The sequence below is a fragment of the Balaenoptera borealis genome, assembly GCF_965194805.1.
Source record: "Balaenoptera borealis genome assembly, chromosome: 15".
In the NCBI taxonomy this organism is placed as follows: domain Eukaryota; kingdom Metazoa; phylum Chordata; class Mammalia; order Artiodactyla; family Balaenopteridae; genus Balaenoptera; species Balaenoptera borealis.
In genome coordinates this window covers 22,568,551-22,578,699 of record NC_138871.1, presented here as the reverse complement: position 1 = coordinate 22,578,699, position 10,149 = coordinate 22,568,551, and the positions used below count along the sequence as shown (strand labels likewise).

General features: G+C 33.4%; 1 long non-coding RNA gene across 1 annotated transcript in view; it reads right to left on the bottom strand.

Annotated features, from left to right (window-relative positions):
* Positions 1-397: 397 nt before the first annotated feature.
* LOC309611959 overlaps positions 398-10,149 on the bottom strand; it is a 50,487-nt gene continuing 40,735 nt past the window's right edge. The window contains exon 3 of the long non-coding RNA XR_014234858.1: positions 398-636. This is a non-coding gene — a long non-coding RNA (uncharacterized lncRNA). The remainder of the gene's footprint in view (positions 637-10,149) is intronic.

Sequence of the window (10,149 nt, the reverse complement as noted above, 5' to 3'; positions counted from 1 at the left end):
TGATGAATCATCTAGGTTCTTGGGCAAAGCTTATGAAAACTTCATTAAATATACGTATTATAAGGACAAGCATGATTAGACTTCAGGGGAAAAAAAACAACATATCTACGTTTGTCACAATGAAACACATTGTGAAGAGAGGTTGGGAGAATCTCTATTCCAACCTCACTGCTGATCTCACAATCAAATATAAAACTGTGAAGACATAACCTACCCACTGGCACTGATCTGGAGATCAGTCCATCTATTGCAGTCCCCTATTTTCCTACATTTTATACTTGACTTAAGCTATTTTCATTAAAGCACAGCAACATACAAAATTGAATAAACACAAATTTATAGTTCAAAAAATTTTTACAAATAAAGACACTAAGTAACCACCACTCAGACCAAGAAATAGAAAATAATAGTACTTGTGTCTTCTTCCAGGGCACAAATTAACTAGTTTTTATTATAGCACATTCATTTTACCTATTTTCATACATTATATGCAGGCATGCATACATATGAATTCTTCTGTGTCTGTTTTTGTTCAGCTTTACGTCTCCGAGATTCATCCATTTTGGAGCATAACATACCACTATCCATTTATTTCTTCTATTTTTGTTATTTGAGTTGACTACAGTGGATTCTAGTCTGAAAATGGAGAATGGAGAATGACATGATATGCATAAAAGTTCATCAGTATATATTCCTTACTATAAATTTATTACATATTAGAACAGGGGTCCCCAACCCCCAGGCTGCAGACAGGTAGAGGTCCATGGCCTGTTAGGAACCGGGCCGCACAGCAGGAGGTGAGCAGCGGGGGAGCAAGCAAAGCTTCATCTGCTGCTCCCCATCGCTCCCCATCACTCACATGACCGCCTGAACCATTCCCACCTCCACTTTTCCTTGGAAGAATTGTCTTCCATGAAACCGGTCCCTGGTGCCAAAAAGGTTGGGGACCACCATATTGGAGTACACCAAAGTACACTATAAGAATATGAGATAATGAAAACAACTGAGGGAAATATTTGTGGTATAATCAGAGCCCAAGATGCTAATACTATTAATAGGTGATTGTATTGTGTCAAATAAAAGATGCAAACATTCAATTGTATGGCTGAAAATAGGAGCTCTAGGAAGCTTCATGATAAAGTAAAGCAGTTCAACAAAAAGATGCAGGTGAGGCCAAAATGGAGTTAATTCCTACTACATCCATTGGTATGCTCAGAGGATAACTAAAGCAATGTCTTTCCTTTATAAAAAAAAAAGGTTTACTAACCTATCTAGTAAAACCTAGCTATTTGGTTTACTAACATCTCCAGTTCCTGGAGGCAAATACTAGCAATAGTTGATGGTGGGAGAAGGCAGAAATTATTCTCAAACCTCCAATCTGTTTGGAAGCAATTTGGTAGTGGGGAAGCAAGTTAATCAAATATAACTTGAAACCAGTTTTGACAAGTTTCACCTTCCTCTGTGTGTTTATTGGAAGATTTTATGACAACTGGCTTTATGATGCAAGAGCAGAGATGAAAACGAGATAGTATTAAAATTACTTAATACTGATCCACTCAACTTTTACTTTTTGAGCCCAATTCAACAAATCAGATATTCATCTAGAAATATTATCTGATAGAGAAAAGTCTTGAAACACTTTAAAAATTCACCAAATTAAAATGAAATAATTATTCAATTGCTGATAGTATTTAGGCCCTTGGGAAAGAGTAGAGAAAGTAGACTCTCTTCTCTCTCTCTCTCTCTCTCTGTAAATACATTGGTGTGATATCTCAGGTTTGGCTCTGAAACAATTTTGGAAGAAAATATACAGATATCTGAATTCTGTCCTCACCGAACGCATTAGATGAAAACTTTTATTAGGCAATGGAAGAATAGACAAAAAATTTACTGAGGATTTCTAAGGATCTAATGTACAACATGATGATTATGTTGTAACACTGTATTATGTAACTGAAATTTACTAAGAGAGTAGAATTGAAATGTTCTCATAAAATAAAAAGATAAATATGTGAGATGATGGATGTGTTAATTAGGTAGATGGTGAGAATCTTTTTACCACGTATACATATATTGAATCACCATAATGTACACTTTAAATATCTTACAAATTTATTTGTCAACTATGCCTCAAAAAAGCTGGAAAAAAAAAGAAATATTTTACAGGGAAGGTGGGAGTTTTAATCAATGCTATTCAATGCCTATAAACATTTCTGATTAGAAATTCCTTAAAATGCCAAGGGAGGCAGTTCTGTAGGAACAAGTAGGTGCAATAATTATGCATGCAGTGAGGTGTTTCTACTAATAAATCCTGACATTTCCTAGAGGGACAACATCATGAAATCTGAGATCTTTTCATTAGGGTACATAGCATGTTGTCTAACATACAGCTAGCTAATAATAATGTTGAGCATACACACACACACACACACACACACACACACACACACACACACAAAACACTCACACAAATACATATCCAAATACAAAGAGAAGAAAATAGTACATTACTCCTGGGCTAATAATTTATTGACTGTGCAGAGCGAAGGGACAAGTCGATGTAACAAACAGAGGGGAATTACTTTGGTTCTTTCCACAAATAAATCATGATGTGAGAAAAGATACCCTGTATAACACATATTAAGAAAAAAAATCATTTACCAGACAACTTGACCATAAATCTACCTGCCATTTTAATGGAACTAAATAGGCTACTAAACTAACTCAAAGAAGGTGAATAAAATGAAAGAGTCTTCTCTTTGGGACAAAACTACGTGATACATTTTTATTATCTAGTATGATAATGTAAATGAAGGATAACAGGATATCAAAACTATGCCTTATAATGTTCCCAGCATAAAGAGTAATGATGTATCATTCTTCTTTCAGCATCATCCTCAGAATACTTCATTTCCTGACTTCCTCTTTGTTTGGATTGATTATTCGATCTACATGATCCTACCCTCAGAGGCTGCAGCCCAGAATCCAGAATTGTTTAAATAACGATAGCAAAATGTAATCACAAAACTAAAGAAATGCACCTATACTTCAGTGTTACTTTTTATTAAGGTAGTCTATGGCTCCTATGCGCCTCTTTGCTGTAACACTATATCTGATTTTCCTTGTTTTTGTTTATATCAGTAAAGAATCATGTATATTTATTTTAAAATGTGGCAATAATCAAATAATACTGTATTATTTTGTTGCACAAATTGTCCCAGATATAGCCAGTAGTAGATCTTTCAGTTGGCTTCTGTGTCTCTTTGATTTATTCCTATAATCTTGTGTGTGTATGTGTGTTTGTATATGGGGTGTGTGTGTGTGTGTGTGCACATGTGCTTTTGAGCACTGATTAATTTCTGGCACTAAAAGATGCTCCCGGCTTATCTTATAATTTCCTACTCTAGCCCAGCCATAAGCCATTTTATCAAGGCCCTGGTTCTTTACTAACTTTTTATTTATTTTTCAAGCAGTTAAATATGCCTATATTTTACAGTATCACTACTAATAATATGATGTTTCTTATTATTAACAGAAGATGTTAAGAGGATTAAGCTCATGGATTAATATTTCAAAACTGTTCTGTCTTTATAAATAAATATCTATCAAATTATTTTTTTCTTTAGTCTTAACTTAAGGGTATATAAAAGGAGAAATTGAATATGTGGTCCTTTCCTTCCTTACAAAGACTATAGAATCATATTTTTAAAATATTTCCTAGCATGGTTGTAGTTTAAATGTTCAGTTTATTAGGAAATTTTATATATTTTGATGTCTGTGCAGAGCCGAAGAAAAAAATCAGATAATTGAAATATTTGATGGGAAAATAAATATCTAATTATCTTCGCAAATTACTATTTAAACATTTCAAAAACATGAATAATTAATACAAATTAGAGAAATTAAGATAAAAACTAGATATTTTGTTCCATTATAATACATAAATTTATGAGGAAATGGGTAAAGCAGTGGGGACAATAATCTTCTCAATGATGAGGTAAACATATTAAACAAGAGTTCCAGTTTTTACCATTTTTGTCCCAGAACAAAAATTCTTACAACACCAGTGCTAGATTTTTCCATATGACCAAAGTGAAAATTCATAGGAAACATTTTTCCCTTGAAGAAATGACAGAATTTAGACGTAGAACAAAATTAGAGAAACATAAGCATTGCAAAAATCCAAATCATTGTTTTATTCCATTTGGAAATTCAATACAGCAAGTGTTTTCTTTCACTGAGGAGGGTAAGGAACCATATCATATTCTCTATATTTGCAAGACATAAATAATCATCTATTATACATTTGTAGCGTTAATTATACTTTTTTGACATGGATTAAGGGATGCAATATAACATATTACTTTGTTTTTCAATAATTTTTTGATTTTTAAAAATAATATTGAGAAAGCAAAACAATTTTCAGATATATACTGTTCTTTATTGACTTGCTGTTGTGGAGGAAATATTTTCTCAATTTAGAATAATTTAAAATTTTTGTTTCTGTTTGTGTATTTTCCTGTGTGTTGGAGGGAGAAAAAGAGGGAAAGAGAGAGGGAGATAAAATTCATATATGCATTATATATTTTGTTATTATATGTAATTTTAACTCTGAGTACTGTGGTGATTTACCATATATGTTTACCATAGTGAATATGGCAGAGGCAACTTTCTTCAATTTATGCCATAGAACCATTGAAGTATAAGTTATGAAAATATCATTGCTCTTATTATCCTGATTTAAGGATTATTTTTATTATTTATTATTACTACTGTTTCAAGAAACATTAACTGGTTTCCTGTGAATGGGAGCTTAGATCCATGGAGGCTAACTTATTTAAAATACAGTCACTTTTTTTGGTTATCCTGAATTCAAGACATCAAATCTAGTTTTAGAGAATGCCACTCCTCTAAATCTTCACAGTCTAAAAAGAGTTCTTCCACCCTTTTTTTCAATCACATCTTTGTCATCCTCTTTACCTTTCAACCTAAAGATGGAAAGTACTGTACTTGTCATTAAAATTAGCCATCTTATTCCATAAACCAGCTCCAAGAATAAATTTAAAAATATCAAATGTCAATGACAATGACTATTACCAATAGTCATTGTGACAACTGTAACTATCACTTATCAGGCAGCCTCAGATGTACAGAACTGTTGTAGTTTTGCTTCTTAGTTGTTGATGTATTTGTTGTATTCCTGTCAATAACTGTCACTAAATATATACTAAGTTGTGGTGCAATAAAATTGCCAAAATATCAGAGGCTTAAGAAATAAAGGCTTATTTTCTGTTTGGTGTATATATCTATGGAGGTTTGCTTGGGTTGTTTTCTGTGTTGTCCTCTCTCTGGAACAAAACTACTCTCTGAAATAGCTACTATGTATAGTTTGCTTGTCACTATCACAAATGGAAAGACAACTTCTGATGATCTGTTTCCAGCAATTAAATCATCAAGTCCAAGGGGATAGATAATACTTAATTACCACTTATTGGCCAGCACTAGACCTCTGGCCCCACCCAACCAGCCATATGAGGAAGTGCAATGATATGAGAAAATGGATGTTCAGAAAAGTTTTGTTCAAGATCACACATATAATAATGCCAAAATGAAAAGTAAACTCAGACTTTTCTCGCTCTAGATTAGGTTTCTTCACACTAACCCATGTTGTCATTACCTTACACATTTCTAGTAAAACCAGGCAGTGGTGACATAGAATTTAATTAAATTTTACTTAGAAAATAAAACAACCTGTTCACCAATCAACTTCTAAAGCTGATACCCAGACAAATAATTCTTCAAAACTACTATGTTCACTTTATTCTAATTTGGGAACAGTTTATAAATAAATATAAATATTTAATGGCTATAAGCCACACACTTAAGATTAATGAGTATGAAACCCCTCAATTTAATCAGCCCATTTAACACCTCTAAAGAGAAAAGCAAGCAGTAGAATTTTTGAACCAGACATATGTGTTCCTTCATTAGTTATCAGACCTACTCTAGCTTTCTATAAATATATAGATAAAATGCCACATAATGATAATATTAATCTAAATATATATTGGAATGAAGTATGATTAGCTATAGAGATAGATGATAGACAGATGATAGACAGATCTTGTTGAATAATGTTACATTTAAAAATAGATAGATTGTGGTTATTTTCAGAACTCTAACTCAAGTTAAAATTCTAGTTTCTACATTTAGACTATACAAAGAATTTAAAGGATTAAACCTCTGAAGATGAATGAGCCAGAAATAACCATTCTAGCCAAAACAACCATTATATCCCTTGAGGCCGGAACACACTTTATATTTAGAACAAGTTATTCAGATACCTAAATGGATGATACAGGTAAAATGCTGGAGTTCCTCTTCAGGTGAGTTATCAGTGCCATTATCTTGGTGGCTTTTAAAAACATAGACACAGGATCCTGATGTATCAATATTATCTAAGTGTGTATATTTCTCAGGAGTAACAAATCAGAAATGTTTGGGCAACTAGTTACAGAATCTTACTCCCAGGGACATAAAAAAAAATTTTTTTTTGGCTTGATTTTCTCACATAACTAGAAGTCTGGAAAAGAGCTGTTGCTGGATTTGGCAAGGCTGCTCTGTGATATCAGGACTGCCATGATCTTTCTTTGGTGCTTATAACGTGGCTGCCATGGCCCCAAACATCCACTATTAAAATCAAAGAGCATGAGGAAAGGATAAGACCAGTTATTTCTCTTTTAAGTTTTCTTTTCTCCAGGAAAGAAAGGCCTTCTCAAAACTATCCTGAATGTCCTTTAATTTACATACCTATGGGAAAACAGGGTTACATGACCCATTCAAGTGAGGCTGATAAAATGAGCTAAGAGTGGTAAAGATTATCTTAGACCAGTCATACACTTAAGGAGGCCTGGACACATATATAAATCTGTTAGCCCACAAAACAGGAATGTGGATTTGATAGAAAACTGTCAAATATAACTTGAATGGCAATTGTCACAGATTTATGCACAGAATACTAATGTATCTATTTTCAAAGCAAAATAAAACCTGAAAGGAAAAGGTGATACATCATTGCTTCTGTCATATTGTATTTGTTAAAAGTAAGTCACTAAATCCAGCCAACACTCGAGGGGAGGGGATTATCAAAGTAAATAATACTTAGAGGCAAAGATTATTTGTGGCCATTTTGTAGGTTGCCTACGACATCAGGCAATAATGTTTTTCTTGAAAATAGCATATAATTGAATCTAAATAATATACCAAGATTTGTTACTTTTTAAAAGGGTAATTAACCCCCTTAACAAATGTAGTGATTACTTTGTAGTGGTGATATATTTCTTCTTATTTCAGACAATTCTTCTTTACTGAGTCTGTTTATTGAGTTTTCTTCAGCTTTTGATAGATTTATTTTTTCTTTCCAGTAGTTTTATAACAATCTATATTCTATTTTATAATATTAGTAATGATTATACATTTTTCTACCTATTTATATTATAATAATTAAGAATGATACAGTACTCATATCAAAGCCCCAAACAAAATATATCCTTTCCTTTTCCATCGTCCCATTCTATTGCCTCATCTGCAATAATTGGTTCAAATAACCTGATAAACTTGTGCCTAATTATTATTTTATTATTGAGCTTTGACATTATCTTCTATCTAGAAATCCTTTCCTTGAAAGTATCTAAAAATTTCCTTTCTCAGTATCTGTGATGGATTGGTTCCATGGTCCCAGGGTTTTGTTATTTAGAAATGCTCAATCCCTTATATAAAATGGCTTAGTATTTGCATATAATCTACACAATCTTCCCGTATGATTAAATCACCTCTAGATTACTTATAATACCTAATGCAATGTATGTAAATGCTATGTAAGTAGTTGCCAGCATGGGGTATCTTTTACTTTTGCTTTTTGGAATGTCCTAGAATTATTTTTCAGAATATTTTTGATCTGCAGTTGGCTGAATCTGCAGATGCAGAACACATGGGTATGGAGGGACAAGTGTATGGAACACTTCATAAAGACATTTTCAACAATTATTATTTACCCTAAGGTAAACCTAATATTCACATGTACTTCAGCAAATTAACTTCTACTCATCCACAAAATCTCAAATTTCTCAGGGAAACTTGCCTTCTGACTAAATGAAGTTAGTTCTATCATAAATCTTTATAGCACTCTATAATTACCTCTCAGAATTGATATATTTTATTTATATAGATGTATATTATAAACGTTTCCTTAGTTTTGCTATTCCTACTAGACTGTAGGTTTCATAAAGGTAAGAATTGTGCTTTTTTTGTTGTTTACAATTAAATCCTTAATAACTATAATAGTGCCTGGCAGTATCATAAACATTTTTGAATGAATAAATACATAGATTTTGATTATCAAAAAAACATTTAACCCCCTTCACAGTCAAATTGTAAAAGAAGAGACATTTCAGGGAACTGTCAAAATTCCACAATTAAATGCCTGAAAAACATAGATTTTTCTTAAAACTGTTCTTGAGTTCACTTCATTTAGAGTGGAAATGGATCTTAAAATGTGTCCAGAAAATTGCTATCACTATGCTTTTTAAACACAAAAATTGAACACATAGATTATTTAGGCCATTGGAATACCCATAAAGTAAAAGTACAATATTTTTTATTTCTTTGTTTCTTTATAGGTCTAATGTAAACGTATCCTTACATTCACAGAAAAATAGACAAGATGAAAAGGCAGAGGGCTATGTACCAGATGAAGGAACAGGATAAAAACCCAGACAAACAACTAAATGAAGTGGATATAAGCAACCTTCAAGAAAAGGAATTCAGAATAATGATAGTGAAGATGATCCAGGACCTCGGAAAAAGAATGGAGACAAAGATCGAGAAGATAAAAGAAATGTTTAACAAATACCTAGAATTACAGAACAAACAGAGATGAACAATACAATAACTGAAATGAAAACTACACTAGAAGGAATCAACAGAAGAATAACTGAAGCAGAAGAACAGATAATTGACCTGGAAGACAGCATGATGGAATTCACTGCTGTGGAACATAATAAAGAAAAAAGAATGAAAAGAAATGAAGACAGCCTAAGAGACCTCTGAGAAAATATTAAAAACAACAACATTTGTATTATAGGGGTCCCAGAAGGAGAAGAGAGAGAGAAAGGACCCAAGAAAATACTTGAAAAGATTATAGTCAAAAACTTCCCTAACATGGGAAAGGAAATAGCTACCAAAGTCCAGAAAGCACAGAGAGTCCCATACAGGATAAACCCAAGGAGAAACATGCCGAGACACATAGTGGTCAAATTGGCAAAAATTAAAGACAAAGAAAAATTATTGAAAGCAGCAAGGGAAAAATGACAAATAACATACAAGGGAACTCCCATAAGGTTAACAGCTGATTTCTCAGCAGAAACTCTACAAGCCAGAAGGGAGTGGCATAACATATTTAAAGTGATAAAAGGGAAGAATCTACAACCAAGAATACTCTACCTAACAAGGATCTCATTCATATTCGATGGAGAAATCAAAAGCTTTACAGACAAGCAAAACCAAAGAGAATTCAGCACCACCAAATCAGCTTTACAACAAATGCTAAAGGAACTTCTCTAAGTAGGAAACACAAGAGAAGAAAAGGACCTACAGAAACAAACCCAAAACAATTAAGAAAATGGTAATAGGAACATACATATAGATGATTACCTTAAACTTGAATGGATTAAATGCTCCAACCAAAAGACACAGGTTCACTGAATGGATACAAAAGCAAGACCCCTATATATGCTGTCTACAAGAGACCCACTTCAGACCTAGGGACACATACAGACTGAAAGTGAGGGGATGGAAAACGATATTCCATGCAAGTGGAAATCAAAAGAAAACTGGAGTAGCAATACTCATATCAGATAAAATAGACTTTAAAATAAAGAATGCTGGGCTTCCCTGGTGGCGCAGTGGTTGAGAATCTGCCTGCTAATGCAGGGGACACGGGTTCGAGCCCTGGTCTGGGAAGATCCCACATGCCACGGAGCAACTAGGCCCGTGAGCCACAACTACTGAGCCTGCGCATCTGGAGCCTGAGCTCCGCAACAAGAGAGGCCACGATAGTGAGAGGCCCGTGCACCGCGATGAAGAGTGGCC